The following is a 21,102-nucleotide window of genomic DNA, read 5'->3' on the forward strand; positions in this document are numbered from 1 at the left end:
TTCTGGGTTCCTTAAATCCTGCCCACATTTTTGTAGAGTCCCTTTGTTAAACTCTCCTCAAATAACCAACTTCGCACAAACATAAGCGATTTCTTTTTTGGTGGGGCCCTAACTAATACAGACGGGTTTTCACAGGAACCACAGGGGTAATTGAAAGATCAAAAGACCTTTGTTTAAAATGTGTGTGAAATTTCTTTGAAGAATATGACTTTTAGAAATTTAAATGAAACATACATAATACATCTAGAAAGATGGGTAAAACATATATAAATAATTTAAAGAGTAATTTACAAAATGAACACCTATATAACCAGTACTATGATCAGATATAGAACATTGCTGGCTCTCCAAAAGCACAAACTCCCCACCCCACCCTCCAGTTAAAATCACCTTTATTCTGTGTTTTATGGCAATTGTTTCACTGCTCTTCTGTGTTTTACCAACTAATGTATATTTTATCAGCTATACAAGCATCCTTTATTTTTTAAATTTTATTAAAGTGTAGTTGATTTACAGTGTTGTATTAAAATTTCTGCTGTACAATTACCATATGTAAAATAGATGACCGGTACAAGTTTGATTCATGAAGCAGGGCATCCAACCTGGAGAGATGGGGTGGGAAGGGAGGTGGGAGGGGGATTGGGGGCTTCAGGATAGGGCAGGGGACACATGTATACCTGTGACCGATTCATGTTAATGTATGGCAAAAGCCGTCATGATATTGTAAAGTAATTATTCTCCAATTAAAATAATTAATTAGAAAAAAACTTCTGCTGAACAGCAAAGTGATTCAGTTAGACATATGTATTTTTTTCCATTATGGCTTGTCACAGGATACTGAATATAGTTCCTGTGTGCTATATAGCAGGACTTATACAGGATACAGTTTATCCATCCTTATGCATGCATGCATGCTTGCATGCATGCGAAGTTGCTTCAGTGATGTCCAACTCTGTGCAACCCCGTGGACAGCAGCCCACCAGGCTCCTCTGTCCACAGGATTCTCCAGGCAAGAATACTGGATCCTTTATTTTATTTTATTTTATTTTTTTGACCCTTTAAATCTAGTTTCATTTTGCCTGTTACAAAAATTTATATGTGAGTCATAATACAGACATTATCCTGTGCCTTGCTTTTGTGCAGTGTTACGTTAGATTCATCCATGTTGTTGTGTATAGCATCCATGGCTTATGTTTTCACTTTCTCAGCTATCTACTGTTCCATTGTAACTATATTTAACTGGTAATTTATCTATTCTACTTGTGATAAATGTTCTATTTCAGGCTATTGTGCCTCTAGGCATAAGTTTCTCAAGGGAAGCCCCCCACCCCCACCCCATGCAGCAGTAAAGGCCCAGTACAGCCAAACATAATAAATAAATAATTTTTAAAAAAGTTTCTCTAGGACAATGGTTCTTAAACTCTTGTTTCAAGACTCCTTTACTGTCTTAAAAATTATTGAGGACCCCCATAGAGCTTTTGTTTTTAAATTCCTATTAACGTCTATTGCATTAGAAATTAAAACTCAAAATCTAAATACTTATTAAAAAATAAACTCATTACATGTTAACACAAATAATGTGTCTTTAATTAAAAGCTGTAGGTTTTAGGAAGAAAATATGGGATCATTTTTATAACTTTGTAATAGAGAAAGAATTCTTAATATAAAAAGCAAAGCCAAAAAAATTTGATAAATTGGATGATATTAAAGAACTTTTTCATAAAATGATACCTCAGAGAGTGAAAACTCAAGCCACAGCATGGGAAGATACAGGGGACATGGGTTCTCTCCCTGGTCTGGGGAGTCCACATGCCTTGGGATAACATGCCATAAGCTGGTGCATCGCAGTTACTGAGCCCACTCGCCTGGAGCCCATGCCACCCAACCAGAGAAGCCGCCTCAGTGAGAAGCCTGTGCACAGGAGCAAAGGCCCAGTGCAGCCAAAGATAAGTAAATAATAAAATTTTAAAAAGGAAGTGTTAAAAAAATTCACACAAGCAATTATGCAAAAGTCAGGTAACCCAATTGAATACAGGCAAATTTGAATAGGTACCTCATAAAAGACTGAGTTCACAAAACCAGTAAATATAGGAAGACTTGCTCCACCTGGTTCCCCTCATTGCCAATGCAACATTAACCACAGTAAAGTACCAATGTGACACCAACTGGTGGTGATAATGTGGAGAGGTGGGAATCCTAATGGGCTGTTGATGAGAATATCAATTAATACAACTACTTTGGAAAAGGGTGTGGCACTGTTCAGTAAAGATAAAGTTACACATATCTTTTGACAAGGCAGCTTCACTTCTAGGCTTGTATCCTAGAACAGTGACTCGCAAAGAATGGTTCATAAACATCTCAAGGTCCGTGATCTTTTAGGGAGTCTGTGAGGACAAAACTACCTTTATAATAACACTTGTATGTTATTTGCTTTTTTTCATTGTGTTAACATCTACACTAATGGAGCAAAAGTATTTAGTGGGGAAAATTTCTGGAAGCCTAGCACAAATCAAGGCAATGGTACCAAACTGTACTGGAAGTCACTGTATTCTTATATACCACTTACTAAAGGAAATGTCAGTTTCACTTAATATCATAAATGAAGCAGTAAAAATTAATTTTATTAAATCTCAAGTGCATTTTCATTAAGCACATTTTTTTTTTGGATGAGAGAAGTGATATTAACAAATGTGAGATTTTTTATATTGTGTAAGGACATGTATTCTAACATTTGGAAAATCTGCATAACTCAGTTACTAATACTTTCCAGATGACCAACGTATGATGTTTAGAAACCTTGATTTATGTTAAAAGTTACACTCAAAGTAAAAAGAGAGAGCAATGAATTGTACTATAACAGAATACATAGTGCACTGATGTGGTTTCAGATTCTACATTGCAACTAACCTTTCAGAAACTACCACTGTTTCTGAAGACTACTGTAATGTCTAATAGAAAAGGTGATGGTAGGCATCTTACTACTTTTCCTTCTTTCAAAGAGAAAGCTTCCAGTGTTTCACGAGTAAAATATTTGCTGTATATTTTCTGCATTAATTAACTTTAAAGTTCCTTTTATTTCAAGCTTGCTGAATTTTAAAATTAAGAATTACATTGATTTTTTAAATGATTTGCTGCTTTTAAATATGCAGAGGTGGTCATATAGTTTTTCATCTTTAATCTATTAATGACAAATTACATCGGTTCATTTTTAATGTTAAACCAACTTTGTATTCTAGGATAAATCCAATTTGGTTATACATATTATCCTTTTATATTGCTGGATATAGCAAACATTGTTTCCTAATGTTTTGTTTCAGATTTTTTAATTCATGTCCATAGATTAATCTATAATTATATTTTGTCATAGTGTCCATGATAACTTTTAGTAGCTTCTTGTGAGTTTAGGAGTTGCTTCCTTTTTTATTGTATGTTTATGTGATATTAGAATACCTTGTTTCTTAAAAAAAATTGATCTCACATTAAAGTTTTCTCTGTGGATTTCCTACAAATTATTCAGTTTATTTAATGGTTATTGGAATTTTCAAGTTTTTTATATTATCATAGGCTTTGCTAGTATATTCCCCTAGCAAATTAGTCCATATAAACTACTTTTAGTCATCCTCTCGATTTTCCGATGTCTGTAACATCTTGAGTAATATGCCTCCCTTTTCACTCCTGATGGTAATGTGTCTGTGCTTTTTCCTCTCCCTTTCTCTCCCTCACCAGACATTTGACACCCTTATTAGTGTTTTCAGAGATCAACTATTGGCTCTATTGCTGCTCTCTACTATGTATTTTTGTTCTTATTTATAATATCTTTTTTTTATGACTTTCTACTTTATTGTTTGTTTGTTTTTTTTTTGAGGTAGATGACTGGCTTATTGTCAGCCTTTTAAATTTTCTAATATAACATATGGGCTTCCCTGATGATTCAGATGGTAAAGCTGTAAATATAACATTTAAGGCTATAAATCAAACCTTTAAGTACTTTTTAGCTGTATCTTAAATGTTTTTGTTAGGTAGGGTTTCTTTTTTAATCAGTCAATTGAAAAAAATTTTTTAATTTCCATTATGAGTAATTTTCCAAATATATGGGGATGTTCTGTTTTTTTTTCTTATTGATGTAGTTTGATTACATTATGGTCAGAAAACCTCTTCTGTGTTACCTTGGTCCCTTAAAGTTTATTAAGGCTTGCTTAAATGATCTGGTATGAGTCCATTTTTGAAATGTTCTATGTGGACTTCAGAATATTTATTCTGCAGTTGTTGAATGTAATATATTTATAATCTCAATTAGGTCAACTTTATTAAGCATCATTGCTTGAATTATCTCTTGGTGATTTTTTTTGGTCTTCTTATTCTTAGAGATGTATTTTTAAATTTCCCATATAATTGTGAATTTGTCTATTTCTCCTTATAGTTTTTATTTTCTCTTACATAGTTTGAGGCTATACTATTAGGTGCATATAAATTTTATGTTTTCCTGGTGAATTGATATTGCATCATTAGGAAGCAACCTGGGAATTCCCTGATGGTCCTGTGGTTAGGACTCAATGCTTTTCACTGCCAGGCCCAGTTTCAATCCCTGGTTGGGGAACTAAGATCCTGTATGCCCTGTGGTGTGGCCAAAAAAAAAAAGAAGCAGCAATTATCTTTATCTTAGTAAATTTTTATTTTGGTAAAAGATATATGAAAATTAATAAACAGGAACTGAAATGGTTTTTCTATGGGGACCCTCTTCGTAGCTAACCTTCTGGCTGTGGTAATTACTTGATAGAGGGCTTCCCTGATGGACTCTGCTTCCAATGCAGGGGGGGCAAGGGTTCGATCCCTGATCCCCCTGGTCAGGGAAGTTCTGTATGCCATGACGTGCTTCCCTGGTGGCTCAGCAGTAAAGAATCCACCTGCCAGTGCAGGAGATGTGGGTTCAACCCCTGGTTTGGGAAGATCCCCTGGAGAAGGAAATGGCAACCCACTCCAGTATTCTTGCCTGGAATATCCCATGGACAGGGAAACCTGGCAGGCTGCAGTGCATGGGGTCGCAGAGTCGGACACAACTTAGCTACTAAACAACAAACAACATATATAAGCAAAATTTTCCATTTTAACCTTTTTTAAGTGTACAACTCAATGGCATTAACTCGATTCATCATATTATACATCCATCACCACAGTATAGTTCTAAAACGTTTCCATCACCCCAAACAGAAACTCTATAAACATAAAGCCAAAGTTCCCCATGCTCCTCTCCTCCCAGCCCCTGATAAATCTACTTTCCATCTCTGTGAATTTGCCCATTCTAGATAATTCGTACAAGTGAAATCATATAATATTTGTCATTGTGTGTCTGGCTTATTTCACTTATCATATGTTTTCAAGGTTCATTGTGTTGTGGCATATGTCACAATTTCAATCCTTTTATGGCTGAATAATATTCGATTGTATATTTATGTTTTAGCATATGTTTATCCATTCGTTGGTTGAATACTTGAGTTTTATTTTTCTATCTTTTGGCTATCATGAATAATGCTGCAATGAACATAGTCTATAAGTGTCTGTTTTAGTATCTGCTTTCAGTTTTTTTGGATATATACCTAGGAGTAGAATTGCTGGGTCATATAGTAATTCTGTATTTAGCTTTTTGAGTAATTGCTAAATTATTTTCAATAGTGCTTTTTGCCCTAAAACCTATTTAGAGTACTGTTAATATAAAAATACCAGCTCTCTTTTATATGTATCTGCAAGGTATTTCCACTTTAAAATTTCATTGTGTTTGAATATTTATATGGTGTTTTGTCCAGTCTAAAAACCTTTGTCTTTGAAGTGATGCATTTAATCCACTGATATTGTATTTAATTAATATTAATAGCTAACATATTTTAAATCTGTATCACCACATGTGATATTGTTTATTTTTGCCTCTTCATTTTTGACCCTCTACTAATTTATAGGCTACAGTCTCTGTGTCTCTTCTTTTAGAGGTTATATAAATTTTTTTTATACATACATACATGATCTTTTCAAAAAAATTTTTTGGAGTATAGTTGCTTGACAATGCTGTGTTAGTTCCTACTGTACAGCAAAATGAATCAGCTACACATGTACATACATCCCCTCTTTTTTGGATTTCCTTCCCATTTTGGCCATCAGAGTATTGAGTAGAGTTCCCCGTGCATCATCTATCAAATCAAAAGTTAGTCAATAATATTATTTTTGTGTTTGATACTACAAGGGCTTTAAATACTGACTTCATTTACTCTCTTTCTAACTTGCATGGTTTTACTTCTGTGTATTTAACTTATTTTTTTGATCTGATAAGACAGTGTTGTGTACTGTTCAATAATGCATTGTTTAGGTTTATTTTTTATTTATTCATTGACCAATTTCTTTGCTCTTCATTTTTTCTTGCATCTCAGAGCTTTCCCCTGAGATCACATTCTTTCTCCCAGAATTACATCCTTCAGAATTCTCTTTTTCGAGGGTCTGGATAGTGGGAAACTCTGTGCTTCTGTTTATTTAGTGTCTATATTGTGCGCTCAGTATTGAAAGATATTTTCACTAGGAATAGAATAGGTGAACAGTTATCTTCTTTCACCTCATGAAGAATATCATTGTACTGTCACCCTGTCCACACTGCTGTATAAGTCAGTTGTCAGTCTAACTGTTGTTCCTTTGACAATGATCTCCAACCACATCCTAACCCAGTGTCTCTTTTTTTTTTTTTGGTGTTCACTAGTTTTATGATGAATCTAGCGTGAAGTTCACTCATTAGTTTCCTCTCTCCCTCCTCTCTTGCTTTCTTGATTTCTCTTTTCCTATTTAGGATTTGTTAGGCTTTTTGCGGGTAGGAATTTGATACCATTCATTGGTTCTTCAAAAGTAGAAGCCATTATTTCTTCACGTATTATCTTTGTCATACCACATCTCTTCTCTTTTTCTAGAACTCTAACTAAATGTATGTTAGATTTTCTTACTGTCTTCCATGGATTGTAATCTGTCTTTCATGTAGTCATTTCTCTGAATCTCTGCTATATTCTGCAAAATCTTGTGACATAAACTTCCTGTTCTCTAATTCTCTTTTCATTTATGTCTAATGTGATGTTAAACCACTGGTTTTTGTTTTGTTTTTAATATCAGTAATTGTGATTTTCATTTCTAGAAGTTTTATTTGGTTCTTCTTAAAAGTTTCTGGGTCACTTTTTATAATTCCCAGTATCTTGAGAATATTTTCAAGCTTGTTTGTGCTTTGTTCTTTTTTACTGTGTGCTGCTCATTGACCTTGAAAAATTATTTATGCAAATATACTGAGACACAGGATAAAGATGACTTTTCAAAATAGGTTTGTATTTGTCACTTTCAGTCTCTAAGGGCTTTGCCATATGATACCATTTAAACTATGTTTATGGCTTGAATCATTTTGGACCACCAAGTGTTTATAACTGCAGTAACACCGCAAGTGATTGCAAATTTTCAAGGATGAAATTGTCTCCTTATTGAATTGTTCAGTTGTCTCCTGTGGGTGGAGATTTGGGGGAAATGTAGCCTTTGAATTCCCAGTATCTACTGGTGGATTTCCTTTTGCACTTTACTCTTTAGGGAGATACTTAAATTGGCTGGATTAACAAATGCCCTCAGGGCAAAAGTGGCTTCAGTACTCAGTAAATCTTAGATTTTATCCATGTCACTAGTGCTTGGATATTTTTTAATATAGTTACTATTTTTAAATAATTTTAATATTTGATACCTTTTATACTCAATCCAGCATTCTTTGTTGTCAGCTTCTGTAGTCAAGTGGCTGGAGTGAGCTGCTCCACAGACTGCCTCTTGATCTGGTGTCCACCGAGGTCTCAAAGGTCTCTGGTCCGCTGCTCTTGTATGTTGCTCTGATCTTAGCTGGAGTATTTCATGGGATGGTCATGCCTCTCCACTTGTTGAGGACCTGCTGGTTTGCCTCGCCTGACTCAGGCCCACCATGGTTCTCATCAGCACTACAGATATCTTCGAATCCCTGACACACCCTTGTTCATTGTCCTTATCTCTCCTGCTGTGGGATCACTTTGTCTTGCTCCTGGCAGAACTATCTCTCTCAGCTGAGCCATGTTCTTTGCCCTCTGCAGGAGATGTGGGAAGATCTGAGTCCCTTCTTCACAACACAGAAGCTAATGGAAGCTCACACTGGGCTCTTTTTGCCTTCTATTCTACTTTGCTCCCCTTCCTCTTCTCCGCCCACCCCACTGTGTTGCTGGCTCACCTTAAACACTCATTTCCTTCTGGAATCCCAAATGGGAAGTAGAGAAGAATCCCTCTGGCCTTAGTCTTCCCTTTGACACTTCTGATACATCTTCTCTTGCAGAGACTTATTCCTCAGATCAAGAAAACTTCTCACTGACTGGCTTTCCTAAATCCAACTCCAACTTCTTCCCACAATCCCCTGGAACAGGAAGAAAGTTCGAACATTCCACTTCTTCAACATCATATCCTTGCTCTATCCTGGGACAGAAGCTCAATGGCCTGTTCATCATAGGTGGACAAAGTTGTTTGCCTATACTATAAAAGAAACTCTGTGATCTCGGCTACCAGATTTAACCCTTGCTCTGTCAATGATAGTAAAAGGGATGTGAAAATATCTTTTCTTGCCTTTTTTCTTTTTACCTTCTAAATAAGTATTTTAATCAAATATCCTATTTGAGATGTCAAAAACTGATTTTTAACTCTTTTAAAAATTAATTCCTGCTTTAATAGCCTTAACCCCACCCTCCACACACCACCCTTAGGCAAATGGATACTTCAGGCCAATCAAAGAATAAGTTATATTCATGAAAATGCAAAAGACAAAAGCATATTAATATGTTCCATAAATACCCAAGTGACAGATATCTATATTATTTTTAGTCAAAAGCATTTGTGTTAATTATCTTTTGCTGTGTAATAAATTAGGCCAAAATATAATGGCTTAAAACGATTAATATTTGTTATTTCACAGTTTCTATCAGTCATGAATTCTGAAGCAGCTTAGCTTGGTGATTCTGGCTTAGGACCTCTCAGAAGGTCACCGACTAGATGAGAGTTGCTATCATCTGAAGGCCTGTCTGCAGCAAAGATCAACTTCCAAGTTCACTCACATAGCTATTAGCAGGAGGCCCCCATTACTTGCTGGCTGTTGGCTGGAGGGCTCTGTTTTTTCACCACATGGGTCTCGTCTCATGACAGGCAACTGGCTTCACTCAGAGCAAGTAATCAGAGAGTGAAAGAGAGCAGGAAGTCATCATGCTTATCATGTCTTAGTCTCTAGTCACACACTGCCACTATTGCTTTATTCTGTTCATTGGAAATGAGTCACTGAGTCTAACTCATACCCAAAGGAAGAGGAATTGACCTCTGCCTCTTAAAGGCAATGACAAAGAATGTGTGGACATTGTAAACCACCATAGCATTAAAATCATTCTACTGCCCACTTCCTATGTGCAGACTGCAAAAATTAACAACAAAACAGATATTTTTCTTACATAATGGAGCTGAAAGTCCAGGAGGTTCATGAACCTGAAAACAGGCCATTACTGCACACTGAACTGTGTGTCCTAGCTTTCTCCCATGTGACATGGGGGACAATAGGTGCTTGAAGGCACGTGAGTCAATGCACGTGAAAATGCTTTTGTGTGAGTGTAGTTTAGCAAAAGTGACCAAAAGATGACATTCAAGAGCTCCAAGGTCCACATTCAAATCCCAGCTCTGCCACTTACTGGCCAGGGGACCATGGGCCAGTAACTCATCTTCTCTGTGCCTCAGTTTTCTCATCAGTAAGATGGGAGAGTAACAGTACTCAATTCATAGGATCCTTGTGAGGATTAAATGTTGGAAAGGACTGAAAAGGTACCTGGAACACAGCAAGATTTAGTCATCACAGGTGTAAACTGCAGGCCACTTCAGAAAGAAATTATTATTCTAATTTCTGAGACAGGTATATATTCTTATGCTTCTCTAATGGAAAATGAAATAAACTTTTTTTTTAAAGATTTAATTTGTAATGATATATTTCTACTTTTTTTCTTTTTAAGCATACGACATGTAGTAAAATGTGAATGTCGCTCTTCACCTCTACCCCCACCCACTTACCAATCCCACTTCCTTCCCCAGAGGAAACCACTTTAACAGCTTCATGAATGTTCTTTCAGAAATTGTCTATTTAAAAGCTACGTATTTTAAAAATAGTTTAATATAAATGGAATCATACATATCTGGTACTTTATTTTTCTTTCTGTTAATAATTTAATAGATGTTTTAATGTTAGTGACTATAGCTTTATATCATTCTTTTTAATGACTATATTAAATTTTATAGGATATATATACCATCAATTCTTTAGCCATTCTTCTTTAAGGGGCATCCATGTTTTTTCCATCTTTTTACTATTATGAACAGTTGTGTTATAAGCATAAACTTTTTTTAATTGGAAGACAGTTGCTTTACAATATTGTGTTTGCCTCTGCCATACATCAATGTGAATAAGCTACAGGTATACATATGTCCCCTCCCTCCCCAAATCCCACCCCGTCCTACTCCTCTAGGTCATCACAGAGCACTGGGTTGAGCTCCCGGTGTCACAGAGCAAATTCCCACTTGCTATCTGTTTTACATGTGGTAGTGTTCTCCATGGTATATGGTATATGTTTCCATGTTCTCTCAGTTCACCCCACTCTCTTTTTCCCCCACAAGTCTGTTCTTTATGTCTGTGTCTCCATTGCCGCCCTCCAAATAAGTTCATCAGTACCATCTTTCTAAATTCCATATGCATGTGTTAATATACACAATTTGTCTTTCTCTTTCTGACTTACTTCACTTTGTATGATAGGCTCTATGTTCATCCACCTCTAGGGCTGACTTGAATGTGTTCTTTTTTTTATACTTGAGTAATATTCCATTGTGTATATGTACCACAATTTCTGTATCCACTCATCCATCAGTGGACATCTAGGTTGCTTCCATGTCCTAGCTATTGTGAAAAGTGCTGCAGTGAACACTGAGATGCATGTGTCTCTTTCAGTTATGGTTTTCTCAGGGTATAGGCCCAGTAGTGGTATTGTTGGGTCATATGGTAGTTCTATTCCTAGTGCTTTAAGGAATCTCCATACCCTTCTCCCTAGTGGCTGTATTAATTTACATACCCACAAGCATAACCTTTTAAATGGACTTTCTAACCTTCAAAGACTTCATGAATATAAATATCTTTGATAACGACCTGTTAAATTCATTGGACTTACACAGCTGTGCATGGCCATTGGGTGGTCTGTCCATCCCATAGGAGTGGCTTCCTGGTTTCCTACCTGATCACAATTCTTTGGACTGGGAGTTGGCACCAACCTCAGGTTATGCTACTCACTATCTCTCCCATGGGAACTTGGAATTGGGACCAAAAGTGAGGGTGACTCTCTCCAGGCAGCCGGACTTGGGCCACTGTGGAGCTGCGGAATGGTTTTCTGATCCATGAGGGCCAGAAATGCAGCCACAGTTGTCTGGGAGAGACAAAAGAATGAGGCTGACCCACACAGAGGAGACAAGAAACAGAGTCTGAGTATTTTCCCAGAATAGCACCTGGATCTTCTTCCTTTCCAGGACCCAGGTACACTCCTGCCTTGGATTTTGTTAGATACTGGGCTTCTTATGTACATTCATAAAAGTGGATCCCCTTGTATCTTCCTTTCATGTTGATCCCCAGTTACTCTGATGCCAGGAGACTTCCTCAACCACCCCAGCCTGACCTGTAAGCACCAGTTAGGTCCACTCTGAGGTCCACTTTTAGGTTCACTCACTTGGAATTAACACCACTTATTTTGGCTACTTTGTTTCAAAATCATGGTTATCTAACATGACTGTGCAAAGGAGGATTCTAGGTAAGGAAAATAAAGATCAGCCTTCCTTTTTTAAACGTTTAATCATCTTGAATCTTTTTAAGGCAGATGACAAAAATTTCCTAGCTTATTAAATTGAGTGCATTACTGTTTCATCATTTCTGGATGATTCAAAGTAGACATTATAAAGATCAAACATTTTGTATATAAGGCGTAATTCAGTAAGTCTACATGTTCAACTAATATAATGAGCACTTGCTACTAAAATGCAATAAAAGAAGCTCCCTCTTTGAAAAGGAAGATATGATATCAGATATGAGTCTGTCCGTCTTTCAAAATGGAAATTTTTAATTAAAGAAAAGCTATAAAGCAAGCACCTAGGCTTAAAATATTTTCAAATTCAGATGCTACACTGTAAAATATTTCAGTCTGTGCCAAGGGGAAAGCTAAGTTTATGACATGGTGAACCACTCACAGAGTCTTAATGGTTTATCAACTAGGTTCAGTTCAGTTCAGTCGCTCAGTCATCTCTGACTCTTCGACCCCATGGACTGCAGCACGCAAGGCCTCCCTGTCCATCACCAACTCCGAAAGTTTACTCAAACTCATGTCCATTGAGTCGGTGATGCCATCCAACCATCTCATCCTTTGTCATCCCCTTCTCCTCCTGCCTTCAATCTTTGCCAGCATCAGGGTCTTTTCCAATGAGTCTGTTCTTCACATCAGGTGGCCACTATTGGAGTTTCAGCTTCAACATCAGTCCTTCCTATGAATATTCAGGACTGATTTCCTTTTGGATGGACTGGTTGGATCTCCTTGCAGTCCAAGGGACTCTCAAGAGTCTTCTCCAACACCACAGTTCAAAAGCATCAATTCTTCGGTGCTCAGCTTTCTTTATAGTCCAACTCTTACATCCATACATGACTACTGGAAAAACCATAGCCTTGACTAGATGGACCTTTGTTGACAAAGTAATGTCTTTGCTTTTTAATATGCTGTCTAGATTGGTCATAACTTTTCTTCCAAGGAGTAAGCCTCTTTTAATTTCATGGCTGCAGTCACCATCTGCAGGGATTTTGAAGCCCCCCAAAATAAAGTCTGTCACTGTTTGCACTGTTTCCCCATCTATTTGCCATGAAGTGATGGGACCAGATGCCATAATCTTAGTTTTCTGAATGTTGAACTTTAAGCCAACTTTTTCACTCTCCTCTTTCACTTGCATCAAGAGGCTCTTTAGTTCTTTGCTTTCTGCCATAAAGGTGGTGTCATGTTCCTATCTGAGGTTATTGATATTTCTCCCGGCAATCTTGATTCCAGCTTGTGCTTCATTCAGCTCAGTGTTTCTCATGAGGTACTCTGCATATAAATTAAACAAGCAGGGTGACAATATACAGCCTTGTACTCCTTTCCCTATTTGGAAACCTATCAACTAGGTTACCAAATAAGATTTAATTTTACCACACTTAACTCTCCATGATAAGAAATAAATTTTTTTCTGCTGCTTCCTCACATTTGTGTGAAGAGATAAAATCTCTCTTGCTAGAAAGCCCACACTCATTGTTTACCTCTGTGTTAGTATGGATATCAAGGTTGCTGAAACATTTAGTTGTAGGATGTCCTAAAATGGATATAACTGGTGTCCAATCAAGAGAGTTTATAAATTGTATTTACCATTAAACTTGCGATGATCTTATTTCATTTGTTTTAGTTTAGAGCCAAGCCCCTTGTTTCCACCTACAAAATCTCCAGTGTGATTTATTTTTAATTGAGTGTTTTTTTAAAAAAAATTAATCATACTCATATGAAAATGTGTAAGACGTAAATGTACATTCTGAAAAATAAAAGTAAATTGAGTGTTCTGTCTAACCTTCCCCAGGTTAAGAAAATTGCTTTGGAACTTCCTTGCTGATCCAGTGGTTAAGACTCTGTGCTTTTAAGGCAGGGGGTGGGGGTTTGGCCCCTGGTCAGGGAACTAAGATCCCACATGCTCTGTGGCATGGCCAAAAAAAAGAGCTTTGACCTTGTGGAAGAAAACTCCCCTCTTAGGCCTCTTCAATTGCTCCTCTCTCCCTGCATCACCAGGGTAATCAAAGTCCTGATTTTTAGGATAATCATCCCCTTGGTTTTCTTTAGTCTTAGGGCCTTTGTACGTTCCTAAGTAAAATAGTATTTAGTTTTGTCTGTTTTGAACTTAGTATAAATAGAATCATATTGTATGTTTTCTTCTTGGGCTTGCTCTTTTCAACATTGTGTTTGTGTTATCGATATCAATGTGTGTAGTTGTTAGCTCATTGTTTTCATCTCTGTATAGTAGTTCCTTTTATGAATATATAATAATAATTATATATTCAACCCTGGTGGATTTTTAGATTGCTTACAGTTTTTATCATTATGAACAAGGCTGCAATAAACACATATGTACATGTTTCCTAGTGCTGGAGTTTCTAGACTAGGGTAAATAACTGGGAGCAGAATTGCAGCATCATAAGATTGTACATGTTCAGTCTTATGAGATAATGCCAAACTCTTTTTCAAAGTGCTTGCATTGTATGAATTTATGCTCATATCTGGAGTGAATAAGAGTTCTCATTGTTCCAAGGCATTTCATTGGAATGGTCAGACTTGTTTTTTATCAGTCCTGATGGGTATGTAAAAATATTTCAGTGTGGTTTTACTTTGTATTTTCCTCCTTACTTGTTAGGTTAAGCATCTTTTCATATGTTTAGTGGCTATTTGAGTTTCCCCTATAGCTCAGTTGGTACAGAATCTGCCTGCAATGCAGGAGACGCCGGTTTGATTCCTGGGTCAGGAAGATTCCCCTGGAGAAGGGAAAGGCTACCCACTCCAGTATTCTGGCTTGGAGGATTCCATGGATGGAATCACAAAGACTTGGACATGACAGAGCAACTTTCACTTTTCATGAAATATCTGTTTTAGTCCTCTGCCCATTCTCTTTGTGTTTGTCTGTTACTACTTCATAAGTGTACTTTGTATATTTTTTATGCTACTCTTTTTCCTTTCTTTTTATTGAAGTATAGTTGATTTACAATGTTGTATTAATTTCTGCTGTACAGCCAAGTAAGTCAATTATACATATATATATATATATATTCTTTTCCATTATGGTTTATCACAGGATATTGAATGTAGTTCCCTGTGCTATACAATAAGACCTTGCTGTTTATTCATTCTATATATAATAGTTTGCATCTGTTAACCCCAAAGTCCTAATCCGTCCCTCCCCCCTCCCCTTTGGGAACCACAAGTCTGTTCCCTATGTGTGAGTCTGTTTCTGTTTCATAGGTAAGTTCACTTGTGTTACATTTTAGGTTCCACAAACAAGTGGTATCATATGATATTTGTCTTTCTCTTTCTGACTTATTACATTTACTATGATTTTGTTGTATATTTAGAAGTCAATTGTTTTATAATTATATTTTCTAAGGAGCCTGTAAAAAATTGCCACAAACAGTGCTATAAAACAACTTAAGTTTATTGTCTCACATTTCTGTAGTTCAGAAGATTGAAATGTCTCACTGGGCTAAAATCAAAGTATTGGAAAGACTGTGCTCCTTTCCAGAGGCTCTAGGGGACGATTTATTACCTTGCCCTTTCCAGTTTTTAGCACTGCCCACAGGCCTTGGCTTATGGACTCCCTTCTCCATCTTTAAATACAGCAAAAATGGTCCAGTTCTTACGGTTCATTACCTTGACTTTTCTGATGCCCTCTTTCACTTTTAAGGACACTTGTGACTATATTCAGATAACCCAGGATACTCTGCTCATTTCAAATCCTTAATTTAATCATATCCACAGTCACTTTTGCCATATAAGGCTGTATTTTCACAAATTTCAGGGATTAATATCTAGACATCTTTGTAAGTTGAGACGGCATCATTCTATCTACTACAGTATTATTGACTTTGTATCTTATAATCTTACTAACCTCTTATGAATTTTTATAATTTATTTACAGGTTCTTCTATTATTAAAAATTTATTTATTTACTTTTTATTTTTGACTGTGCTGGGTTTTTCTTGCTGTGCAAGGGCTCTCTCTAGTTGTGCGTGGACTTTTCACTGTGGTAGCTTCTCTTGTTGCAGAACACAGGCTTTAGAGGATGGGCTTCAGCAGCTCAGCATGCAAGTTCAGTAGCTGTGGCATGCAGGCTTAGTTGCCCCTCAGAATATGGAATCTTTCCAGGCCAGGGATCCTCTGCATTGGCAGGTAGATTCTTAACCACTGGACCACCAGGGAAGTCCAACTGGTTCTTTTATATTTTCTATACATACAATCAAATTATTTGCAAATAGTGACAGTCTTGTTTTCTCCTGTCTAATGAATATAAGTGTGTATATTTTTCCCCCTACCTTTAAGGTTAAGGTACAACCAAAAATATGGCTGGAAAAATAAAAAACTGGATAAGACTTCCAGTATAATGTTCAGTAGGATGGGTTATATCAGGCAACTCTATATGGTTTCTGCTCTCAGATGAAATACTTTCAGCATTTCACCATTATGCAGAAAATTCACTGTAGACTTTCTTCTTCTGAAATTGAGATAGCATATGATTTTCTCCTTTAATCTGTTCAGATCATTAATTATATGGATGATTTTCTAATGTTAGATCAACTTCCATTTCTGAGAAAAGCCCAACGTGGTCATACATTTTAGTAGTTAGCTAATGAGGGATATGGGCCTTTAATTTTTCTTTCTTGTATGCATTGTCCTTATTAGGTTATAATACCTAGATTTTAACAGCCTCATAAAATTTGTCACAGAAGGTAGCTGCTTCTTCTATTCTCTGAAATAGTTTATGTAAGAGTAGAACCTATTTGTCACTGAATTGATCTTAATAAAATCGCCGACATTTTCTGAACCTACAATACATTGTGAAATTTGAACATTCTTCAGAACTTCTGTGTCAAGTGCTTTATCATCTTATTCAATGCACTTAATATTCAGTCCAGGGAGACTGGAGGTATTATCTCATTTTTTCTGATATGGAAAATGAAGCTAAACAGATTACAGATAAATCTAAAGATATTATATATAGCTACTAAAAGGCAGACCAGAACTTGAATCAAGACATCCTGACTCCAAATTCATTGTGCACACAGTTTCACTGATGTTCTTAAGAACTATTGATACTAATAGTTGGCTATGGTGGTGTTAAGTTCTTTTGAAAAAAATTGTTTGTCTCTTCCTTTGATGTTATTTCTAGCCATCACTTCCTTTCTTTCTCCTTGCCCCACTATTTATGTTATTTCTAATATGCTGTGCTCTCAGAGACAAAAATAGGTTACTATTTTATAACAGTAAATATACTCTGAGTGTCTGAGGGGCATTCCTAGAAGTAACCAGCTTGAGTTTCATAACATATGTTTTTTTCCCTGCTAAGAAGCTTTTACTGTTGTTTCTCTGTGTTACAAAAATTTCAGGTTACTATACTGTTTTCTTTCTATTTATATGTCCCACACTTTGCTACTCCAAGTGTGGTCTGTGAACCAGCAGAATTGGCATCTCCTTGGGGCATATTAGTGTCAAAACTGAATCTCAAGCCCCATTCCAGAACCAATGAATCAGAATCTGCACTTTAGCAAGATTTCTGTGTGATTCAGAAAGAAGAAATTTATTTTAAAATAGAATAGAACATTGACAAAGCACCTGATCACCCAAGAGCTCTGATGGGAATGTACAATGAGATTAATGTTGTTTTCAGGCCTGCTAACAAAAAGCATCTATTCTGCAGCCCATGGATCAAGGAGTAATTTTGATTCTCAAGCTTATTTAAGAAATGCATTTCACAAGGCTATAGCTGCCATAGACAGAGATTCTTCTGGTGGATCTGGGCAAAGTCCATTGAAAACCTTCTGGGAAGGATTCACCATTCTAGGTGCCATGAAGAACATTTGTGTTTCATGGGAAAAGGTCAAAATATCCACATAAACATTTGACTTTGTGGATGAAGTAGATTCCAATGAGTTTTTGGATGAAGTAGATCCATCTACTGGATGAAGTGGATTCCAGCCCTCATGGTTGACTCTGAGGGGTTCAAGACTTCAGTGGAGGAAACAACTGCAGATATGGTGGAAAGAGCAAGAGAATTAGAATTGAGTGCCTGAAGAACTATGGATGGAGGTGCATGACACTGTACAGGAGGTGGCGATCAAAACCATCCCCAAAGAAAGAAATGCAAAAGGCAAAATGGTTATCTGAGGAGGCCTTACAAACAGCTGAGGAAAGAAGAGAAGTGAAAGGCAAAGGAGAAAAGCAAAGATATATCCATCTGAATGCAGAGTTCCAAAGAATATCAAGGAGAGATAAGAAAGCCTTCCTCAGTGATCAATGCAAAGAAATAGAGGAAAACAATAGGATGGGAAAGACTAGAGATCACTTCAAGAAAATTAGAGATACCAAGGGAGCATGTCATGCAAAGACGGGCACGATAAAGGACAGATACAGTATGGACCCAACAGAAGCCAAAGATATTAAGAAGAGGTGGCAAGAATACACAGAGCTACTATAGAAAAAAGATCTTAATGATCCAGATAACCACGATTGTGTGATCACTCACTTACAGTCAGACATCCTGGAGTGCAAAGTCAAGTGGGCCTTAGGAAGCATCACTATGAACAAAGCTAGTGGAGGTGATGGAATTCCAGCTGAGCTATTTCAAATCCAGAAGATAATGCTGTGAAAGTGCTGCACTCAGCATGCCAGCAAATTTGGAAAACTCACCAGTGGCCATAAGACTGGAAAAGGTCATTTTTCATTCCAATCCCAAAGAAAGGCAATGCCAAAGAATGTTCAAACTACCACCCAATTGCACTCATCTCACATGCTAGCAAAGTAATGCTCAAAACTCTCCAAGCCAGGTTACAACAGTACATGAACTGGGAACTTCCAGATGTTCAAGCTGCATTTAGAAAAGGCAGAGGAACCAGAGATCAAGTTGCCAACATTTGCTGGATCATAGAAAAAGCAAGAGAATTCCAGAAAAACATCTACTTCTGCTTCATTGACTACACTGAATCCTTTGACTGTGTGGATCACAAGAAACTGTGGAAAATTCTTTAAGAGATGGGAATACCAGAGCACCTTACTGCCTCCTGAGACATCTGTATGAAGGTCAAGAAGCAACAGTTAGAACTGAACATGGAACAAAGGACTGGTTCCAAATTGGGAAATGAGTATGTCAAGGCTGTACATTGTCACCTTGCTTACTTAATTTATATTCAGAGTACATCATGCAAAATGCCAGGCTGGATGAAACACAAGCTGGAATCAAGATTTCTGGGAGAAATATGAATAACCTCAGATAGGCAGATGACACCACCCTTATGGCAGAAAGCTAAGAGGAACTAAAGAGCCTCTTGAAGAAAGTGAAAGAGGGGAGTGAAAAACCTGGCTTAAAACTCAGCATTCAAAAAACGTAAGATCCTCTAACAATGGAGAAGCAGACATAGAGAATAGACTTATGGATTTGGGGAGAGGGGAGGAAAGGGTGAGATGTATAGAAAGAGTAACATGGAAACTTATATGTAAAACAGATAGCCAACGCGAATTTGCTGTGTGGCTCAGGAAACTCAAACAGGGGCTCTGTATCAACCTAGAGGGGTGGGATGGGGAGGGAGATGGGAGGGAGGTTCAAAAGGGAGAGGATATATGCATACCTATGGCTGATTCATGTTGAGATTTGACAGAAAACAGCAAAATTCTGTAAAGCAATTATCCTTCAATAAAAAACAAATAAATTAAAAAAAAAAAAAAAAAACTTAAGATCACAGCATCCGGTCCCATCACTTCCTGTCAAATAGATGGGGAAACAATGGAAACAGTGACAGATTTGATTTTCTTGGCCTCCAAAATCACTGCAGACAGTGACTGCAGTCATGAAATTAAAAGATGCTTGCTCCTTGGAAGAAAAGCTATGACAAACCTAGACAGCACCGTAAAAAAGCAGAGACATTACTTTACCAACAAAAGTCCATTTAGTCAAAGCTATGGTTTTTCCAGTAGCCATGTATCAATCATTTCTGAATATTCATTGGAAGGACTGATGCTGAAGCTGAAGCTCCAATACTTTGGCCACCTGATCCAAAGAACTGACTCATTGGAAAAGACCTTGATGCTGGGAAAGATTAAAGGCAGGAGGAGAGGGGGATGATAGAGGATGAGATGGTTGGATGGCATCACCAACTCAATGGACATGAGCTTGAGCAAGCTCCAGGAGTTGGTGATAGACAGGGAAGCTTGGTGTGCTGCAGTCCATGGAATCTCAAAGAGTTGGACACAGCTGAGCAACTGAACTGAACTGATGAAGATATGATTAAAATGCTGCAATCTCAGGATAAAACCTGAACAGATGAGGAGTTGCTAGTGGCTTCTTGGGATGGAATCTACTCCTGGAATGCTGTGAAGACTCAGGGGGATAGTGAAGGACAGGGAAGCCTGGCGTGCTACAGTTCATGGGGTCACAAAGAGTCAGACACGACTTAATGACTGAACAACAAATGTGATTCCCACAGACTTTAAAGTTTGAGAAGCATTAGCCTACATGTTAAATTATAAAAAATCTTTGAGCACTTCTTATACCTTTCCATATTCCCAGTTTCAAGCACCATGCCTTACACACAGTGTAAACCACACACTTATGAAATAAAGGCTATGGTGATGATTTTGTAAAACACATGGCAAATCAGAATCCTCAGTTCTGTTTTTGACCATGCCAGAAACTCCATATTATTGCTTAATATCAATAGCCTTCAGTTTCTCATCTGTAAAGGGAGGGATATAATTGCATTTTCTCTAATGACCTAACCAGTTTCAAAATCCTATGCCATCACTGATAAATATCATCTTATAGATAAACTAATTAATGATTATAACAATTGAAATTGTTCTGAGATATTTTCTTTGCAAAAAAACTCAACACCAGTTATGTAATGGTATTGAATGAAATACGTGATATATATAACAAGTATCATTTGCATCCAAATGGCAGAAAGTGAAGAGGAACCAAAAAGCCTCTTGATGAAAGTGAAAGAAGAGAGTGAAAAAGTTGGCTGAAAGCTCAACATTCAGAAAACTAAGATCATGGCATCTGGTCCCATCACCTCATGGGAAATAGATGGGGAGACAGTGGAAACAGTGTCAGACTTTATTTTGGGGGGCTCCAAAATCACTGCAGATGGTGATTGCAGCCATGAAATTAAAAGAGGCTTACTCCTTGGAAGGAAAGTTATGACCAACC

At 37.1% G+C, this 21,102-nt stretch overlaps 1 protein-coding gene across 1 annotated transcript in view; it reads left to right on the top strand.

The window, feature by feature from the left end:
- JAK1 (Janus kinase 1) overlaps positions 1-21,102 on the top strand; it is a 243,689-nt gene that overhangs the window by 51,462 nt on the left and 171,125 nt on the right. The gene's annotated exons all lie outside the window — the stretch shown is intronic.

The sequence above is a fragment of the Cervus elaphus genome, chromosome 20, assembly GCF_910594005.1.
Source record: "Cervus elaphus chromosome 20, mCerEla1.1, whole genome shotgun sequence".
Classification (NCBI taxonomy): domain Eukaryota; kingdom Metazoa; phylum Chordata; class Mammalia; order Artiodactyla; family Cervidae; genus Cervus; species Cervus elaphus.